The sequence below is a fragment of the Drosophila eugracilis genome, unplaced genomic scaffold (assembly GCF_018153835.1).
Source record: "Drosophila eugracilis isolate 14026-0451.02 unplaced genomic scaffold, ASM1815383v1 contig_2154, whole genome shotgun sequence".
Taxonomy (NCBI): Eukaryota; Metazoa; Arthropoda; class Insecta; order Diptera; family Drosophilidae; genus Drosophila; species Drosophila eugracilis.
Window position 1 is genome coordinate 12,741,702 of NW_024573038.1, and position 21,779 is coordinate 12,763,480.

The 21,779-nt window shown below is 39.7% G+C and overlaps 1 long non-coding RNA gene across 2 annotated transcripts; it reads left to right on the forward strand.

Moving 5' to 3' along the window:
* Window positions 1-11,178: 11,178 nt before the first annotated feature.
* LOC108104304 lies at window positions 11,179-13,574 on the forward strand. 2 transcript variants are annotated; one of them, XR_001772288.2, is made up of 4 exons: window positions 11,179-11,799; window positions 11,860-12,220; window positions 12,325-12,890; window positions 12,959-13,574. It is a non-coding gene; the product is annotated as an uncharacterized LOC108104304 (long non-coding RNA). The 2 variants fall into 2 exon arrangements; XR_001772287.2 differs by having other exon boundaries at window positions 11,182-11,799; window positions 12,325-13,574.
* The last annotated feature ends 8,205 nt before the right edge of the window (window positions 13,575-21,779 follow it).

Sequence of the window (21,779 nt, forward strand, 5' to 3'; positions counted from 1 at the left end):
CTTTTGTGTTTTTATTTCTTTTTTTTTATAATATTTAATGATAGGTAATAGTTTTATATATAACTTTGAATATTTTTAAACCTTTCCCAAACACTTTGCCATATTCAAGAATCTGTTTTATATCAGCAAAAGAAAATCAATTTAAGCTGAAATTCTTAACAGCTACCACCACTACCGCCATTAATTTAATATAAACATTCCACCCAAAATATAATCGGCAATCAGCGAAAGGGTAACTTCAATTTTTATTATAGGGTATGGGCATGCCAAAAATAACCAAAAAAAACGAAGTCAAAGAGAAGAAGCGACAGAAATTATATCTGAAATGAATACTTATTATTATCGCACGAAAGACTTGCCGCCGTTTGTCATCAAGGTCTTGCTTAATGGATGTGGTTAAATTTTTTTTCAACTTGTATAAAATATTTTCGCAGCTTTGGTTGCCTTTTTTTTTTGATATTTTTCTTATGGGCTACCGCAGAGTCTGGTTGTGAGAGGAAGCACAGTCGGCGAAGTGCGATCGAGATCGCTTCTCTTTTGGTTTTCTTTTTGCACTGAAAGAAAATTGGTTATTTTATTACAAATTTAGTAAAATAAGAGTCTTATTTAGTCATATTTAAGGGCTCGAAAAACCTTTAAGAAAGCTTATTTAGTTTCCAAGTTTTGTGTTTTTTAAAAAACCAAAATTCCAAATTGAAAAAAAAGTATCTACTTCCCTTGTTAAGTTAAGATACATTTTCTTTTAGTGTTATCTTAACTGTGTGTGGAGTTTTTTTTTCCCCCAACTTGCCACCAGCTTGTTGTCGCCTTAGTCATTGGCGGCTGCTGTTGTGGTCGCCGGACAACCTCAATTGGGGCCACCGACTGCGCCCTCCTCGCAGCAGTCACTTCACAACTTTGCGCGCTTATCTTAATTGTTGCTCGCATATTAATTTCGTACCTGCTGTGCTGACAACAACCTGAAAGCCCCTTCCTACTCCTGCTCCTTCTTCTTCATCTCTCCTTACCAAAAGTTGGGGCAGTTACTTCCAGTCCAGTCGAAGAGCCCCCCATCATCATCCTGGTTAGTAGTGGAATGGTGGTGGTGACTCCAATCAATGCTCTCTCTCCATTCGGGAACGATGTCGCCTGTCGGTTGTCTTACTTTATTGTTGACAAATTAATAGATTGTGCTGTCCATATTAACACGTTTACGTGTTGCGCTTCCTTCCGGCCACAAAATGGGGCATTAAAAATGCATGGGCATTCGGTGTTGCCACAGTCCCATTGTCCGGCCATTGCTCTGATTAGTATTGAAATGTGTTCCGATTCGAATGCATTTTAATGCCCATCGTCATTTCACGTCATTTCATTTCGTTTTACAGTCAAAATTCCGTAAGTGGAACTGGGTTAACGGAGTGTAAATTTGATGTGTAAAGTACATACTCCTTATCCTTATATATTACATATATATATATAATACCAACTGTATGTTTAAGATGATTTTTTAATGATTTTAATTAGACCCGTGATAAGAGCCAGTTTCGAAGTCCGCCGGAAGCGATTTACGTGCCAGTCGAGAGTCCCCAACTACGGATCAGATAAGCTCGATCCACACGCTTGTATATCTGGCCAATGATTGATTACGCTGGCCAGTCTCCAAGCCGATAAACGAGTTGATTAGCAACTGCGACCACATCTCGATCTCGATCTCAATCTCGATCTCCATCTGAATCAGCGATCTTAAGGCCTAAGAACCGGAGACGTGATGCTCTTCTCCTCAGAGCTCCAACGAACGTAATTGCCGCAGATGCGGTTCTTTCAACGCTGGCGCCTCAGAACGTAGCGACGTGCTCTTTCTCACTTGGCTAAAACCCCTTATTCTGGCCAAGACATGGCCATGCGATATAGCCGACCCGAAAAGGGGAGACATGCCTCTGGGTTAATCAACTCAATGGAATAGCGGACTCGACAATGTGCGTACATCGACTAGGAAGTTGCACTGATAATGGAGACTACGGAAAATGTTGCATGATTGCATAGTGATTTGTGAATGGCCCTAGTTGAAGTAATTGGTTGGTTCCATCTAAAAAATAAGCACCTATGTATATGGTAGAGACAATTTATAAGCATTTTCACGTTGTTAGGACATTTTCAATATCATTTTCTTAGAAAATCTATTAGTTCATAAAAGTTATTTTAACTTATACAATATAAATATGTGTTAAGTCTGGCTTTATACTCTCGTTTATATTTTTGGTGTTGTTGTTCGGGTTAATGTTTGTGTTGTTGAAGAAAAAAAATTAAAGCACAAAACTATTTCCGTTTAGCTTGCTCCTGGCGACTTGCTTACTAACTGTTCTTTTCTTCGCTTCCTCTCAGCTACGCATTTCGTCTCCATCACTATTGTCATCCCATTCACTCTCACTTACTAAACAACTCAAGGGACCATGTACAGTAATAGAAAGCTTTGTCACACTTACTCTTCCCACCTCTTTAACATTATCTGCTCGTACTCTCACTAGCATAACATAAGAAAGTAACAAACTGTAAACCAACTAGAAACGGGACATTCAAATAGAAACGAGAGAAACAACGGCTGTTACATTCAAATAAAAACATCGTGTTACGAAATATATATTTATGTTTAATATTAAAAAGATATATTTAAATAATTCAATTTTAATTTAGCTAGAAAAATTATTAAAAATAATTTCACAAAAAATACTATTAGGAAAACACACCAAAATCGTGTTAGAAGAAGAAAATTTGGTCATTAAGAAAATGAATTAAAAAATCAGCAGTTAATGTCAGAAAATATCCGAAAATAAACTTAACATCAAGCGATTGAAAATTACCAAAGCCAAGCCATAACAGGTGTGAACTTTATAGTTTTCCCCATGAGCTAAATAAAATAAATAACCAAGATCCGCTGCTCAACTTATTTATTAGCCAGATGTTATTGGTCTTAACAATGGTTGTTGTTATAGAAAATACTAGAGAAAGCCATGACTAATATAAATTGGGAACCAGGAAACGAATGCCACAACCGAAATCATTCAACAGGGCATCATCTTGTGGCATTTCGACTCCCAGGAACTGTCCGAGCCATCAGCATAATCATCGGGCGGTGTGGGATACGAACGAACCAAGCCGTTGATCCCCCGCAAACATTGCATTGCAACACATCTGAAATCATCCGGCGATGATATGTGGATAATGGCTTTCTGGGCACCATCAACAACAGTTTATCTTGCCCTAACCTTCAACCTTTTTGTGGCGGCAATCAACAAGTTGAGACTCTCGTACTTCCATCACCCCTTTTACCCTTCACTCAGCTGTTCAACACCTTGGCTAAAAAACGAAACGCAAAAAAAAAAATGCAGCTGGAGTTTGTTGCAGTTGGGGCCCAAGTCTTGGGGCTTTTTGGCCAACTAGAGACGGGCCGCCAAGAGTGTAGACAACTTAAATCAAAGTGCTAATTTTAAAATAACAACCCTGTAGACAGCCTAAACACACAGGCCAGCGAAACAGCCCGAGTTCCCTCCGCTTTTCGTTCCAAACCGAAACTCATATTGGAAAAACGTTTACGCGAAACTGCTTAACTAGCTGCCAACAACAACAACAACAGCACTAACTGCAACAGCAACAACAACAACCAACAACAACTAAAATAAAAACAACAACAACAACAATGGCAAAAGCAACCAAGAGAAGGGGCCAACAACAATTGAAGAGACAAGATGAACGGCACGAAACAGGATGTTGGAACGTGGGGCAGAAATTTGCAAAAGAAGTTTGGTAAGGGGTTTATAGCAGGGGGTTCGGAGAGGAAAACAGCACTTAAAAAAATGGTTTATTAAATTAATAAGCTCTTTGATTATTAAAAGTAATCTGTGGTTATCAGAAGTACCAGGAAAAGTTTTTAAACTAAAATGAAATCTATAATGCAAAAAAGTATCTTTAATTTTTTAGAAAGATTTTCTTGTTTTTGTTTCAGCTTCTTTTATGTTTCGAAATGGATAAACTTAAGAAAGTTAAAAGTTATTATATTTGACACAGTTTTTAAGATCTATTTTTATTTCTTATATTTTTTTAAAATTTTTATTTTTCCAAAAAAGGTCTTTAAATTTGGTATTTTCTGTTTTTTTTTTGGTCGGAAACCTTTAGTTTCAAGGCAACATTTTGTATTGTTTTGATTTTTTAGTCCCAATTATTTTCTAAAAAAAAAACCTTTTTTAATCTAACCAACTAACAATAGTAATATATGCAAGTGTACTTCCCATCTCCATGGCCCCGGCCTGATGTTGATGTTGAGTTATCGCGGGTATATTAATTTTAGCTGCCGTTGATGGTTCGAGGGCTTCCAAAAAAAGAAGCCCAAGTAGGGGCCAGGAATATACTTGTATAAAAGAAATCTTCGCACATTCACAGCTTCCTTTAAGGAGCCCAGCTCATTCTAATTGACGAAAATCAGAGAACTAAAAAAAAAAAACAGAATACAAACAGACAGACAGACAGAGAGATGGACGGACGGACGGGATGGATGGATGGATATGGCCAGGCGAAGATCTCGTTTTCGTTCTCTCGAAGCACGTAATTGTTTGCACATATTTCTGAAACACCAAGTTGGAGCCAATCTGGAATCGTTTGGCTCCTCGGTATGCGCTTCGTCTTTCTTAGAAAATTGCCGTCTCTTCCAGTTGGGACAGCGAATTGAAATGAAATGATGATCATGGACCGCATAACCTGGGGAGCCTGCTCACGTTTTTCCCTTTATTTTTTTTCGGTGATTTTCACATTGAAATATTTCTCATTGGGCTACGGTGCGAAAAATGCCACAGACGGCGGGAAAAAAAAAACGAAAGGGATGGGGTCTGCCTGTTTGATATACATATATATATAAGCTATATAAATATATATATAAACAATAAAAGGAATATTTGTTTGTCTTGCTGGAAAGAAAAAAAGGGACGAGAGAATTGGCTGACTTGATTTATTATTGGGTAACAATTCATATGCCTTTATTGATATTTTTCAATTCCTGAACGTCCCAGCGCGTGTGAGACACAATAAATTTTGAAATAAATTGGATTTCTCAGTTTTAATCAGCCCAAACAGCAAGAAAAAAAAAAAGAAATATATAAAAATAAATATCAACCAAAGGGCAGGCCAGGCCCACTCTTGATGATGACTCGAGTCCAGTCTTGGGGTCCGAGTTCCCTGCCTGGCTACGAGGATGGGATAAGGGATCCTCAGACGCCACAAGTGGAGCGCTGACAGTCGGCGAGATCGGTTTGGAGATCGTGTTGGAGCAGCCCAAAAAGGGTGGAGGACGATGCCGCCTAGGTATGCGCTGGGGGCCACATAAACGATGTGCAAAAATAACCGCAAGGCGGTTGGGGTGAATACTTCTTGGAAACGAACTAGGGGATACCCATTCTTAGTCATAATTAAGAGAGGTTAATTGCTAAAGTTATATATGTTTTTAATGAGAGTTGGGACTATTTTTATATATTTTATTTTTAAAGGGAATTGAAGTTAGTTATAGTGTTGAAAGATTTTAACTTGTTAAGAGGATAACTTTGGTCAGATAACTTGAAATAACTTAATTAGCTATTATAATGAAGTCTCTGGAATATCTTGATCAGTAAAATGATCAAGCAAATACCAAAAATCGATTCTACAAGCTTTTTATTTTAAATAACTTTAAGCCTTATAACTTGTAAAGTCGAGAAAAGGTTCCCCAAAACCATAAACTAAATTATAAAAACCATAAAACTGACCTTTAAGGTGTTCTACATTTCATACCTCATATTAAGTATATTGTTTAATTAAAGCATTCAGAACTTTAGCTATCCTGAGGCTAACTTTGCCACGTTTAAATGTTGCCATACCATGAGACCATAAAGTTCTTTTTTAACTTCTTTGGCTGATGTTACCAACTCGCTGTCTGTCTAATTATACCCCATTTAACCCATTTGCCATTGCTTATTAAAAGTGCGTTGCTTTGCGTTCCTCGCGTTCGTCATTGCCAGCTCCAGCCTCTCCATCCATCCTATCCTGACTGCATTTTTATACTATGCCATCCTTGACTTGACCAACGTCCGTGGGCTTTTTGGGTGCCAAGCCAGCACGAGAGAAGAAGTGAAAAAATATGCTGCCAATGTTGCAATTTATTTATTTATTTTTCCTCGACTTTTTGTTATTGCTGCTGTTGCTGCTGCTGTTGTTGTTGTCTCGTCGAGCACAAAAATGTACATACAAGCCAACACATGGACGTAGGTTCCTCCAGCGGTACACAGGGGTAGGGAGATTGAGTGGCATGAGGCAGGGGCAGGGGCAGGGGCAACGTGTGCACATTGTTTATTTCACACACTTATTGGGCCGCGGGCGCTACTGTGCAATCCTCCTGATCCCCTCCTGGTTTAGCTCCAGTTCTTGAGTCCTCCACTTTTTCAGCTCTCCAGTTAGCATTCCCAGCTCAGCCCGGCGCGGTTCGCTTCACTGCGCTCCCAGCTCTTAGGTTATGCACTGGAAGAAATGATTAGGAAATTAAAAAAAAGATGATGTATGGGAAAAAGTTAATTTAAAATGATTTTCGTAAGCTTTTTTCTTTTTGGGATAAACTTTAAAGTTTAGTTAAGTTTAATAATATTTTTAAAAACTTTTCTTCAAGTGCATCCCTGCTAAACCCTCATCCCGATCCCTGAGCGAGATCCCAGATCCGAGGGCTGGGGCCAGCAATTGGCTTGTCTTGTCTTGTCGTACGTTTTCCAGCTAAGATTGGCGACGCCATGTAGTTAACGCGTTCGCACTTTTTTTCTGCTTCCTCAGCTCTTTGTTGCAGTAGTTGTTGTTTTTGTTGTTGTTGTTGGTGTGGCAAGTTAGCCCATGGAGAGGAGTCCTCGACTCGTGTCCAGTCCATTGAGTTTTCATGCCACGCAACTGCAACGAAATTGGCTAAAAATGACACTCGTTTTCAATGGCCAAGTGGGGCGAGCGGGTTTATAGGTAAAAAAAAAAGAAATCCAAAAGAGGTTTATGCATATAGTGTACGGGTTAGTATGCGGCAGAGAGGTGGGCATGGGCATGATTTCTGATTGGCCATAAACACACAAAAGTATTGAGTTTTATCAGGCTGCGGGCTATATGGTGCTCTATACGATGGCTGGCTGGCTCATCGCATCCCTGCGAGATCTTGGGACATAAACTTGTACCTCATATACGTTAGTACGTACGTAGTGCATATGGGGATAGTCGGATAGCCAGTTAACAACAAGCAACATCAGCAATTGGCAATTACTTTGATAACCGGGCCCTGGCTTTTTGTGTGTGCTGAAAAGTTGATTTGCTTTTTCTTCTCCTTCGAAGAGCCTTTTGGCTCGAAGGCTTCAAGGTTTGACAAAGCAATTGATGAGACTGCAGCAGGTACGAAAATTACACCCTGATATCTAAGGGGAAGAGTGGATTATAGACACCAGTTGGTAACTGAAAATATGAGTAGGCTAAAGGTTTATCAGTGCCATAAATAAAGAAAGGCCTCGATAATGTAAATGTAATCTTTGCTAATCCTGGCAATCTTAATTGGTACAAGGTGATTGGATTTGGTCTCTCAACTCGGTTATAGCTCTTCATAACTTCAGGCATAAAATAAATACATTTCACAGAACTGAAAATTAACTTTCAAAGATAAGAGCAAGGTCTTTGTGGAGTATCTGTGAAGGTTATTACTATGGTTTATTAAATTAATGGTATCATAGGTGGAAAATGAAGTTAAAGAATGAATACTCTAAGAAGTTAAATGTTAATAAATTGATTATTTGGTTGTTTACTAATCAGATAATGTTTATTTCATTAAAATAACCTTTTAATTTAATAATAAAACTCACATTTAGATAAATTTTTAGAGATAACAAACGAAGTACGCGGCTGGAACAGGAAAATGAAAGAAAAAGGGCTTCCTTTCAGAAGCCAGACTCTTGGACTCCGCCTACTGATTGCTAATCTGCAAACACAACAAATTCGAAAAGTCAAGAACAATTAACTTCCTCATTACCCTCTTATAATACCCGCATTTCTGCTGTACCGTGAGGGACATATCAATCCGGCAGAACGCTCCCACTTATAATTACTCCGCTTGATATACCTATCTGATCGTATTTCACTCAGGGCTCTGTCTGCCTCAACCCTCTCTGGCACTCTTCCTTGACGAACGCGAAAAACATGACAGTTTTTCCCATTGGCTGGTAAAGGGAGTCGTTGGAATACCCATCGCATATCATGCCAACACCATCGATTTATGATGGTCACCCCTACTACTTCGGGTTCCTTCTGGATGGTATTCTAAGGTAGTTAGCCGTTTTGGTGGCAGGGATTAAGATTAAGACCCAGTGCTACATCAAATGGGTGTGAAAAACGCAAATTACAAAGAATTTCCTTAGGGTTACTACACTGGGTGAGGGCGGGGCTGTAGGTGAAGTATTACCCGGCAGCTAACAACAACAACAACAACAGGAAACTGGCCACATAGCTGCCGTCGAGTTTTGGATGGACAGACAGTCGACGACGACTACGACGACGACGACTAACTAACTAAGGGCGTGTCAGGTAAAGTCCTCATCCCAAGCCTCACCATCACCATCACCCTTTACCCGGTCGTGTAACTTTGAAATATGTTGAGCGTGGTGCGATAACTGGCCAAGTAACTAACTTGGCCAACTTGGCTAACTGGTAACTGGCAAACTGGCCGCTGCATATGCATATTTTATGCCATTTAAGCGGCATTTATGCAGCTTCGCGTGTTGACAAAAGTTGTTGGCTGCTCGTAACTCAATCTCAATATTTCAGAGCCCCAACCAGCCAGCCCAGCCAGCTCAGCCAGCCCAGCCAGCCAGCGTTACATTAAAACGTGACTTTGACAGTAGCAGTTGAGGCCTCTGACAACGGCAGCAACAGCAGCAGCAGCTATGCCCAACAGCAACATCCAACATCCAGCAGCAACAGCAACATCAACGCTGCAGTACGTGCCCCAAACACCAGGAAGAGTCATCGTCATCGGTGCTGTGTGACATTCGTTAAGCAAAATATGTGTCATCCTCCAGCTAGAAGCCTAAAAACGGGAATGGGCACTCCGATTGGCTATGGATGGGATATTAGTCGATGGCACATTTTCCCAAGGGTATCAAAGGTATATCCTGCTTAGGTTTCCATCACAATAGCTAGTGTTTCCCCAGGATCAACAGCTGAATTGACTGAAAACACAAGTACGTGGGTTTCGGAATCCTAAAATCTAGGTACATAAAATATGGTATTAAGGTTGGTAAACCTGGCGCTCCATTAAAAAAAGAACATTAAAAAAGCATAAGTTTTTTTGTATAAGTAAGAGAAATGCTCACTTTTGAAGTAATTGTTTAAAAAAATAAATAATTTCTTTCAGATACTTTCCGATTGAGTAAACAATTGAATAATTACGAGGTGTGTTCAAAAAGTAAGGTGACTCTTCAAATTTCGCGAATTTCAAATTTTTCGATTATCGATTTTTTTGTTTTGTTATATTGGTACACTCTTCCCTAACATCTGTACCAAGTTTCAATGGAACATCCTCTTTTGTTTGGTTGTGAGAGGCGTAAAGTTACAAGTTATTTTGCGAGCTCGGCGATTTTTTGCTATCGAAAAATATGGATCAAAGGATTTGGATTTTTTGGCCAAAAACAACACCACAATAATGCCTCAGCCACCATATTCACCGGATTTGGCCCCATGTGACTTTTTCTTGTTCCCAAAACTGAAGATAATCGAAAAATTTGAAAAATTTGAAATTTGAAAAGTCACCTTACTTTTTGAACACACCTCGTATAACTTCTAAAACGTTTCGATAATCGAAAAATTTGAAATTCGCGAAATTCGAAGAGTCACCTTACTTTTTGAACACACCTCGTATGTGAAACCTCATTAATTTTCAACAAGAACTTAGCAATTACCAGCTTCTGTTTCACTGTATTATATGCAATATTTATTGCTTAAAAAATAAATGAAATTGCTTAAACAAATATTTGAATTTTAATTACGTGGTTAAAGTTTATTTTCAGCAAACGCCATAAACTTTATTGACAGGCCAACCATTATCTGATGATGAAAGGCCTGAGCTTGTTGGTTTTAGAGTACAAGGCGAAAGATTTTTTTTATTACGCCACTAAAAGTCGTCTCTTTAATGGCAATCTAAATAAACTGAATTAGGAGGTGTGGCTTTTGAAAGTGTCTGCTGAATAATTAGACTTTAACGTAACTACAAGGATTTTAGAAAGTATTGATATTATGTTTAGCACAGAAAACCGAGAATTAAACTAAAGTACAGGGTAGCTAGAGGTTTAAAGTCTTTACAAGAAATTCTTTCACATCTTTTTTGTTTTTTTTTTGGGGAGGAACGGGTACTTGGAGAGACTCCTGATCTATTGGTTTTTGCGTGGCAAACGTTTACAAGCTAAACATATTTTCGTGGTCCACGTCGTCGACTGGTTGCCATGGCTGATTGCATGCATATTAGCCAAGAACTAAGAGCCAAGAACCAACAACCAAGTGGGCCAAGTTGAGGGGAAGACGCCAAAAAGTTGATCTGCGTTCTGAGGCATCAGTGGTACATTGTAGACTTTCTGCCGTCGCCCCCCCCTGGCTTCCACTCTCTGTACTCCTCACGAGCTGTTGCATATTTTTGCTACCCTTTTGTTTTGTGGCAAAAGCAAAGCAGCCAACAAGACACGATTTTTAAAACGAAATCCATGTTCTTGAGCCGCACTACGACCAGATCGCACTTTATATTCTTCTTTTCTGTTTTTTTAGTTTGTGGCATCTCCTCTCCTCTATGAGAAGTTTGAGGGTCTCTGGGAAGCGTTATTTATAAAACATGTTCGAAATGCAAAGCATGCGACACGACGAAGCTTTCATGCCCTATACACAAGTGCCGCATACTTCGCATCGCTCACAGATTATTCAGATTTTTTTCTTTGGATTTTCCTGTTGTCGCCGATGATGTCTTTCAGCTCCAATGGTGGTAAATCATATTGCAATTGGTGGGGACAACAGGAGTAGATTGATCATCCAGATGAGAGCGCTTTTAATGAGTACGCTTTCTCAGTGCCAGAAAAGTAAATAAATAATGAAAGGCAAACAGCTGCTCATGGCAGGCCATTAAAAATACTTACTCATTACGATTTTCTGAGATATTTAATATTTATTCATAAGGTGACAGGCGGTCACACAAAAATGTGTAACAAACTGTAAAATAACTTATCTCTTCAGACTTAGTTGTAAGCACAATGTATTGCTCTCCTTTACTTTTGCCTAAAGATCATGCTAACGAAAACTATGTGTGTCCTGTTCGCACGGAAGGCAAATGTCACCAATACATTTACAAATTAAGCTATGGATAGAATAAGATAAAGGAATGAAGAGTACTTCGTATTTGGCCCCAAAAGAGAACAGGACGTTTATGACGACGCCTACATTTAAAATTGTAGTTTAATTTGAATAATATTCTAATATAAATTTAAAACTAAAATATTAAATAAGTTTAATAAGTTTAACAACACGATTATTTTTTAATAATCTCCCAACTCCCAAATCTAAGTGATCACATTTACATAGTACCCCTTCCCCACTTAAAACTAATGGGTATCAAGAAACGAAACGCTGACGTCGCCGTTGCTGCCGACGCTGTCTTGTTAATTTTTGAGCTATTTATTTTGATGTTTTCGGTTTTACGCTATCATCAAGTCGCCCAAACGCAATGCCAAAGTTCTTTAGTAGCTGCAAAAACTGTATGTAAGTATGTATAAATTCTAAAAAATTATGATATTATTTTATACTATATCCAAATTACAGAAAAACACCACAATTTCTTCATTGCACTTAATTGATTGATCATTTCTCTATCACTTACAATGTCACACTCGCTCATTGTCACTTTGTCACACTCGATCATTGGCAGTGATCTTTATGTGTAAACACTTCAGTTGTGATCGAGTCAAGATCATTTCATTTAGAGATCTTTATGTTGATCTGTATTCTTTTTAGGAGATCGCTTATCTTCCCATTTGTATTCGAGTGATCTACAATTGCTCTTGATCTAGTATTTAGCCACGCGACTGATCACATCTGGTTTCTGATCTTCTGGCAATGATATGTCAAACCTGCTGATGGTTCAATCATTAATCTTGTGAAGTACTTTGGATAGATTTTCAGGGTAAATGGAAGTCTTTTAAGATCAAATTATATGAGAAAAAGTGTATATAACATTAAGATTACATAACTTCTATACCTTAGAATGTTTATTTATTGCCTTTACAGAAATCCTTGAGATACTCACAGCTTGTAACAATCCTCTCAAAGCACTCCAAACTTGGCGATCAACCCAATCGGAAACCCGGCAAAAGGGCAATTCTGACTAAGCCGCTAGTGAACTAGCCCATTGAGCTTACCATTTTTGCATACGGTGGCATTTTCAATGGTCTCATAACCCAGGGCCAGACAATGAAACCTTCTCATCCCCCCCACCCCCTTGTGGATCCACTGTACCTACCACCCACCCCCCCTTTGGAATCTGCTGTCAATGTGCGTAACAATTAAATCGTGTGGCTTCCTCTTCTGTCTGCAGACAATTTGCAAATGATCGGTCGCCGTGGGTACGGTGGCTTTAGCTTGGCCCACAGGATGCCAGTGCTGGGATGGGATTGGATTGGATTGCGTGGCCCATGCACCTAACTTCATCACGATCCGCGACACGAAAATAGTTGCACTCCTCCCAAAGACGGCAAAGGCGGCGGCAGCGGCGGTGGCGGCGCTCAATGCGAAGAAGGAGCCTTCTTTTCTTGGAGTCGGAAGCGTCACATCACGAAGTCGACGCCAACGCCACTGTAAGTAGAAGTGCACTGAGAGAAATAAAGGGAGTTTTACTATGACTATGACTATGGCTAACTTTTAGATCCTTCTACTTTTATAAAGTAAAGAAATAATAAGTTACTTATCAGATTTAGTCTTTAGAACCTTAAATAAGGATATTTCCAGTGTAATAATGGCAACGAGCAATAGCAATAGGCCATAGCAACTGGCAACTGGCTAGTCGCCTCGACTCAAGACGACTGGAATCGACTTCCAACTGCCACCAGGTTGGCTGCCCCGGCGATTTCGATTTCGAGTTCTCGTGGTGCTTTGCATATTTAGCAAACACATTGCCATGGCTCGTAGCGAAAACGGTTTCATTGTTGCCGCCAACGACATGAAAGCCTGCGCTCCTTTCTGGCTTTTGGTGGCGAAAACAACACACACACACACACACAGCCATAGCCACTCTTGGCCAGCCATCTCCGCCCGCAGCAGACACTCAACACACAGATGCCGATATAATAACAATCGACAAAGAGAGATGGAGGGGGACGATGGATCTATATAGTATAAGCACTATAGTCAGCACTACGGATATATGGTGGACCTGAAACCGGAGGAGGCCCCGAACGAGGGCTAAGAAGAACCCAACTGAATGCTGGCCAACAACGAGACCAACCGACAAGAAAATAAGTTGAATAAAATTATTGTGAACACGTCTCGTTGATTTATTGTGAAATCGCGCATGAGTAATGATCGCATATTTGGGTATGCTTGTTGTTTTATCCGAAGAGAAGGTCGCTCTCCTTGCCTCTATCCCACTTTAGTTGGCTCCCTCGGTTTGGGCCACAGTATAATTTCTGCTGTCTGTTGGTTGCTTTTTTTTTTTGTTTTTTCTTACTCCTACCACTTGAATTTTTGTTGTTGTGTTGGCCGTTTTTTTTTTCCAGCCTGGTTATTGCTCATTTTCGTATCGATACGTAAGCCGGTGATTCTGTTTACATTTTACCGGGCTTGTGCTCTCTATTGTTGCTCTAAATGGCATCGAATGAGTTGAACATTTTGGTGTGTTTTCACGTTGTCGTTTGTGGGGACCTCCAAAAACAGTGCCACATTCGATTCCGAGACCGAAGCCAAAGCCATGGGATCGGGATTATAGCTGGGAGTCTGGAGCTGCTCTTGGTTTTTAAACAATAAAACATGATGATGGCCAAACCTGTGGCTGGCGGGGGGTTCCTTTCTGGTTATCTAATCGGCCTTTATAATTGGTGGGTAACCGGCAAAGGAGAGAGAGAGAGAGAGTCCCACGTAGAGATTCAGCCCGATCATTGTGTAACAATTAAGGTAAGGAATCAACACTGATCAACAATCTATGGCATGGGGAGATCGTAATTGTTCTTTAACTTTTACCAATCTTTTGTTCAGCACTGTTTCTATGGTCGAAATGCATTTGTGGGTATTTCGAATTAGACAAAATATCGCTGGAATTAAGGCATGAAATCTAATTTGAAATCAAGATATTGTTTAGTAATTAAGGGAATACCTAAGAACTGTAACTGGGTTTAATGACCTGGAAAAGGTTCTTATAGTTAGTTCTATTCAGATTCTAGCAATATTAACTGTTTATCCCTTAATCAAATCTCTTCCCAAAACCTATATAAGCTACCTTTGCAATGGCTTTTCCTTTCTATTAATCGAATAATCTTTTCCAACCCACCTGAGCCATACAAATTGAAACTTTGCTTTCCAGCCAAGAATTCTTCTTGACTTTCTCTCAATTTTTTCACATATCAATAACCATTATCTATCTCACATGTTTAACCGAAACAATTTTTTCTCGCCAGACTGCAGTTTGAAAGCCACCGAATAAAAGTTAACTGAAAGAAAAGAAGAAGAAGAAGGCCAAGAAGATGCAGACGGCAGACGCAGTCTCGGAAAATGTATCTTACAGTACGCATGAGGCAAGGCAGTTGCGGACCAAAAATTGATGATCGCGTGCCAAATGTGCATGTTTATAAACATATTTCTTGTCCCCCCCGTCTGCTGAACTCGCCCCCTTTTTGGTAAGACCCCCGAACCCAATAAGTTTGGCTCTTGGCTGGCTAGCTGGCTGGCTGGCTGTCCCATTTGGATGATCTTGCATTTGATCAGTCGCTTTGTTGATTGCTTGAAACTTGTGTCCATGCAATAAAACACTCAAAATGCCAACTTTATTTTGGGTCAAAGCCGGCCAAACACGCAACGTTGCCTGAGAGTTTCCTCGAGTTTGCTCGGATGCGATAAACTTTTGCCTTGTTTCACTACCAGATCCCTCTCCCGCCCGAAAGAAAAATCCCCACACTTTTACGAGCATTAAAAAAAATTGTCTGCGGGCAGGCAAAGGCAAAAGATTGTGAACGAATTTTGCGTGCGTTTGACCTTTTTCAACGAAATGAAATATGAAATTCACACAAAAATAAAGAGCAAAGGGGAGACCGAACACAGCAGAAGCCTGTAGAAAATGGGTTATATAATAATAATATATAAAAATTCCAAAATTTCCAGGCGATTCAAAACGACTACCAACTGTGCATTTGGCGGAACTTTGCGCCGCATGCGTCGCATATCTTTGACACAATCCGTGGCGCCCACCCGTTGGGAATTCGAGGGCAACCTTTTCACTTCTTCCCCCCCAAAAAACGATCTCGAATTAAATTAATTCATAATGAACAGAATTATTAGAGCCTAACCGCTCCGAAAGAGAAGGCCCAATGTACAATAGCATCGGCCTTTATCATTTATTGAGGGTCCAAAACAGTGATGGCAGGGACCTATTGAAAGGGCTTATTAAGCGGGATAAGTGGTTTAAAAATATGAATATAAAGAATATAAGATAATAATATTAGAAATCGAAGTAATATATAAAAATAATGCTTGGTTTTTCTTAATTTTTCTAACTTTTTAAGTAAAAAACCAACAAAATCTTGTATTTTTCCAATCACATATATCTAATATCACTTTAATATGATCACCAAATCCAGATTACCTGCCTTTAAAGAGCCAAAGTTGCATCACTGAACCCTAAAACTTAACAAAAAAAAAAAACCAAAAAGAATAACATTTTACAAGGGCGTTGTCAAGCAGTTAAGAAAAGAATCAGAACCAGTAACAAACTGAAACCCAGAGCTAGCCGGGATTAATGGTTGCGCTGACAGAGAGAATCCTGCGGTTGTAATTTTTACGACCCTTCCTCTCTATTCGGGTTACCCTCCTTCTATTCCTTCTCCTCCACCTCTTTGGTTTCCAAGCAATTAGAGTTGTGTGAGCAAAGGTTGCCTCCTTCCCACTTGGGTGCTGATCGTAAAAGATCTTCTACAGAATTCGCCGTCGCTTCGCCCGCGGATCATTAGTTACTCGGGAAAACTCGGCGTGGGTTGTGTATCACACAGGATCACCGTTCGGGATCATGGGATTATACCTTAGACTTTTACGCCGGCCCAATTACATAGCCAGACAATGTGCAATGATCTGGTTGCTCTTTCACAGAATCGATCTATGCAAAACATACCCCTGGGCCAACAGTGGGTTAAAGTCAACAAACAGTTAAAACAAGGCCAGCAAGGGTTTATCTTTGTACCTGCCGGGGGGGTTATATGAAATCCCTAGACCAAGGTGATCAGTATAAGATCAGTATGGATATTGGTTGGATTGCTTTATGCGGGTCATAAAGGTAGGGAAAACATATTTGGTATTTAGTAGGTTGTTATGAGTGGAATAAAGGAAAAATATGGAAAACACAGGGAAAAAGGTTTGGCAGAGGAAGAGGGCGAGTCTGGAAGATTTTTGAATGCAAATCTTAGTCTGAAAAGAGCAAAGGTTACTGGTTTTACCTAGTTTTATTGTTGGGATTATTAATATAATGTCTGAAGGTACCAAAACAGAAACATAATTCCTTGTAAACTGTTTTTACTTGGCGCTAGAAATCGAAGTAAAAAAGTTTATATAACAAAAGGCTTCTTGGAGAAGAATTAATAAGCTTTAGAAACTTTTTCAGTTAAGTTTTAGTTTTAGATTCTTAGGCTATTTTTAACATATGTCAGCTTACATATAAGAAGCTTCCTAGATGTAAATATTTCTATACCATAATCCATATTACTTAAAAGAAAAATCAACCTAAGAGGATCTTGTCGATTTTAATCTCTTAACTTTCCGTTAGCTTTGATTTCCTCAATATCAACAACAATTAAGCTGTGCTCAATCAAATCGATCAAGACCTTTCCCTAGTTAAAGGTGACTAATTAATCAAGCGAAGATCCACTGATCTTTCAATATACGTTGTCTAAGCTTCCCCCGACTCCGGGACAAAGGTGTTTGAGAAACACGATTCTCCACTTCCTCCGACCTCGCAGCTCCACCAAAAAGATTGCTCTAATGATCAGCTCACACAAAATATATGTTTCTTTTCCCGGAACATCCCACCAAAGCATTCCATCTGTATACATATATATTCGTGGCTCAGAATCAGAAATATGATTAATTTTTCCTTTAGGGCTCTGACAGCACAAATCTTTCTCTCGAACAGTCATGCCCATTGCAATTGGCCTGGAACACGTGTTTGTTTTTTTTGGGTTCTTTCCGTTTTCCAGACCCCCAAATCGCAGCTTTCACTCATGCGTGGTGGGTTCTGTTGTTGTCCCGCGAGAAGGCCAAAGAACCTAGAGAATCGGAGAGTTGGAGAATGGGAGAGTAACCGAGTTGGGAAATGCGCATGCGCAAACGCAAATGTTGCATGGAAAACCGACGACGACGACGACGAGGACGGGAACGAGAACAACGACTACATGACATAGTGCCTGTCGTCTCATTAGGATTAGACCCACGTTATTTAATTGCATGTTAGGGATTCCTGCCTTATAATGAGTTAGTTAAACACACACACACGCACATACAGTTGAGGGAGCTGGGACAGTAAGCAAATGATTAATGACCAGGGAACCTCCTCTGTTTATCTCACTCTTAGGCGGTTCCATGGCCTAACCTCTGTTGGTTTTCCACATGAATTTATTTACAAATAAAATTATAGTCTCAAAGTCAAGGCAACAGCAGCAAAAGTACAACAACAACATTGCTGTTGCAGGGCCATTTAAACACCCCATAAACAATTTGCCATAATTTTGTTGAACGACGACGACGACGACGACGTTGAGGCCGGTGGTTGGCTGTTGTCGGTTGGCGGTTGGCGGTTGGCGCTCCCTCATTACAAAATGACGGCAAATTGCAATTTTCAGTGCCCGCATGCCGATCTGATCCCCATCTCCAACACAATCCCCATACCCATACCCATAACCATCCCCATCCCCGAGCCGATCCATCCAATTCGGTAGCGACGATGCAATGATGATGACGACGGAACGATGTGACAATCAAGGCGACGTCCACGGGCTGATGTGATGCGATGCGATGTGATCTGATGTGATGAGTGCGTCTATCATATCGTCAACGTGCGTCGTCTGCGTTTCAGTCTCAGTCTCAGTCGCAGTAGCAGTCCCAGTTGAAGTCATCCTTCTCGTCGTCATCGTCATCGTCATCGTCACTGTCAACCGACAACATCATCATGCTGCAGCAGCAACACCAACAACAGCAGCAGCAGCGGCAGCACATTAAAAAATATTTACAAAGTTATGATTTATGATTTAAAAAATATTAAATTTTAGGATGATTTGATAAGTTTTTAAGGAAAAAATCTCTACAAGATCGCTTTTCCATGATTTACTTGACAGCTTAGACTTACCAATTCTTAATTATTATTATTTTATTAACAAAATTTATAAATTTTCATAACACAAACTTTGTTTGCAGTGCCCTAAAACCAATCCAAGGCTGGACGCTTGGATATAGCCCCTTGATCTTGATCGGGGCCAAGCTGGTGGCTAGTGGCTCAGCTCGGCTCAGCTCATCATCGTCGTCATCGAAATTGTCATGTCACGAAAGTTAGCTCCCAGCTGCTGCTGCTGCTGCTGCAAGTTGCTACTGCGGTGGTTACTGTGGTTGCTGCAGTCCACTGGCGGCTCAGCTTTATTGTGGTTCACATTTTTATTTTTTTATTTTTTGTCTTTTTAGTGTTTATTTGGCCCTTGCCCCCACTGGGCACGGCCACTTTATAATTGGGTTTGGCTCGGGATAAGTTTTTCCCTTGCCTCGAATCAATTAGCATAAAGAAAAACTGGCCATATAGTTTATTGTTTTATAATATATTATAAATATTTTGAACTATTCTCAGATATCATTAAATAGTCAAAGAAAAGGTTTTATTAGTTAAGCCAATGAAAGGGCAGCCATTCAGGCGGGTTAGAATGTTTATAACCAACTGTGGGTATCCTAAATTGATTTGCATTTATAAAGAGATTTCTAACTTTATATTTCTAACTAGAAAAGTAACTTAAAATATAAGCATTTAATATTAAGCCTTAGTTTTATAGGGTATCTTAAGTTTCCCCTTAACCATCTCAGGTCTAAATGATTCCCCTACTTGCTGTAATTGTTGCTGGTGGAGCTACTGCTGCTTGAGATTTTGTGGCTTAAATGCCTTTTAAATGCAGCTCCCCACGGGAATATGCCGTCGCCAGTCTGACTGTCTGCCTGTTGTTGTTGTTGTTGTTGCAGTTGCTGTTGTTGCAGTTGCAGTTGCAGTTGCTGCTGCTGCTGCTGCTGCTGTTGACATTGTGATCAACGATAGCGGCCTGACAACTGATGGCAATCACTTGTCGCGCTTCAGATCATCCGCCCGGCAGCAGCAGCAGCAACAACAGTAGCAACATTCAGCTGAATGTTGCATGTTGCCCCATGCCTTGACACAGATTTGTTGGCCAAAGTTGGCGACAACGTCGTCGCCTTTTTTGGCCCAGGCGTCTAAGCCGGGACGTGTAAAAGGATCCTTGGCTAAGATTCTCCTGTGCCTGCGCCTTTTCACATTACCTTTGGCTGGCTGCCTTCATTGGCCAATTGACAATTGACGCAAACATCAAAACTGTCTAATTAAAAACATTGCCACAGTGCGTAACAGAAATCAATGGGAACAAGTTGCGGCATGATGTTGATCATGATGATGATGCCGACAAAAGCGTTTTGACTTTATGACATCTGAAGTCGGGCCGAAGAACTTGCTATTTATTTTGTAATTTTTCTTAAGAACATTTTTTTTTGTTGGTTTTTTCATGTTCTTTTTGATTTGAGGCTTATAGAGAATAAGCCCTGAGAGCTCTTCTGGCTAAATTATGGACTCTCGTGGCGGACTATAAAACAACAATGATTCGTATAAATTGGAAACATTAAAAAAGCAATCAAAAATGTTCGGGCCAAGGCAACAGTTTTGCGGTCTCCTCGGGTCAGTTTAACCTGGCGTGTTAACCTGTTGCCTCTCCAAATAAAAAACCAAAAAAAAACATTTCTGGCCGATGCAGCTTCACACGAAATGCGAAGAGATCGAGCTGATGATGATGATGATGATGGCGATCGAACGGCGATCGAGATATACGACCAGGTCTACGGGGCAACCTCACTCAACATTTCGGCCTTAACGCCTTGACTGACTGATAGGAGCAACAACAATACCCGTCGATTGTTAATCAGTTAGATATAAAACAAAATAAAAAAAAAAGAAACACAGAAGAATCTTCTCCTACAACACCCAAACAGCCAAAAAAAAGAACAACGAAATCTCATCGCGTATCTACGACATGTTAATGATGTTTCCACTCCTCACAGAAAAAAAAAGAAAAAAAGATCAGTAAAAGAAAAGAAAAACGTTTGGTTTTGTGGGCCCAGAGATTCGGATTCCTAGAAGAAGTTCGTTCGGAGTCGCCTGCGCTCTCGATTGATGTTATTTATGTGAAATGTCTGTGAAATTATTACCCTTTTTCTCCCATTCCACAGCCCATGGGGGAATTTATTTTATTTCGTTTGAGTTTTACTCGCTTTTAATTAGCAACCCACCAGCTAGAGCCAGCTATATAGAAGGAGAAACCTCAGATCTCGACGCAACATGGTAATTTAATCTCTCGGATATCCCAGGCTGATCCCAATCTCGACTCACTTTGACCACTCATCAAGTAGTAGTCTTCGAGATCGACTTTAAACTGCCATCCCAGTTGATTGTCTTGGGTCGGTTTTTGGTTTTTTTTCTGTTTTTATTATAATGTCGATCCGAATCTAAATCTCCCACAATACATTTGACGCTCTTTTGTCTTTCTAGCTTTTTAATTGCATTTAGTTGCAAATATATGACATATTAGTGAAGATATAGGGCTGTATCTGGGCTCCGGGGCATTAATAAAAACCAACTTGAAAGTGGCATTCGAGATATCTTGGCTTGTCTCTTATCCAATGTAGGTGGGAGATAACCTGGTTTCTGGGGGATTAGATAGAGAGCAGCTTGGAATTCGAATGGGTTTTGGGTGGATATGGTGGGGGAAAGTGCTTTCAAATTGATAATGAGAAATTTCTGTTCAAATTTGTATTTAAATGTTTTTAGATTAGGTTTATTTATCTTGAACTTTCCGATACTGGCTGCCATTGAAATCGATAAATTAAAAGATACTTTTGTATAGCTTTTGAATATATTAGTTGGGAAAGAATGTGGAAAAAGGAGATCATTGGATTCACCTGTTAGAATATGTTAAATTATTTAAGATAAATTGTTTAAAAATAAGGTTAAATTTAAGGCTATATAAAGAGTGATTATAATATTTGTGGAACTTGAACCACAAATGGATTTCAACTCATAGAAAGTAGTTGTGAAATTATTTATGAAATAATATAAAATGCGGTTTTTCCATATTTTTATTCTGTTTATATATTAAACATGGTAAAACCTCGAACTCATCTGCTTAATTTTATAAATGATGTAATATTTAGACAGTCACTGGTTTAAATATCTTAAACTA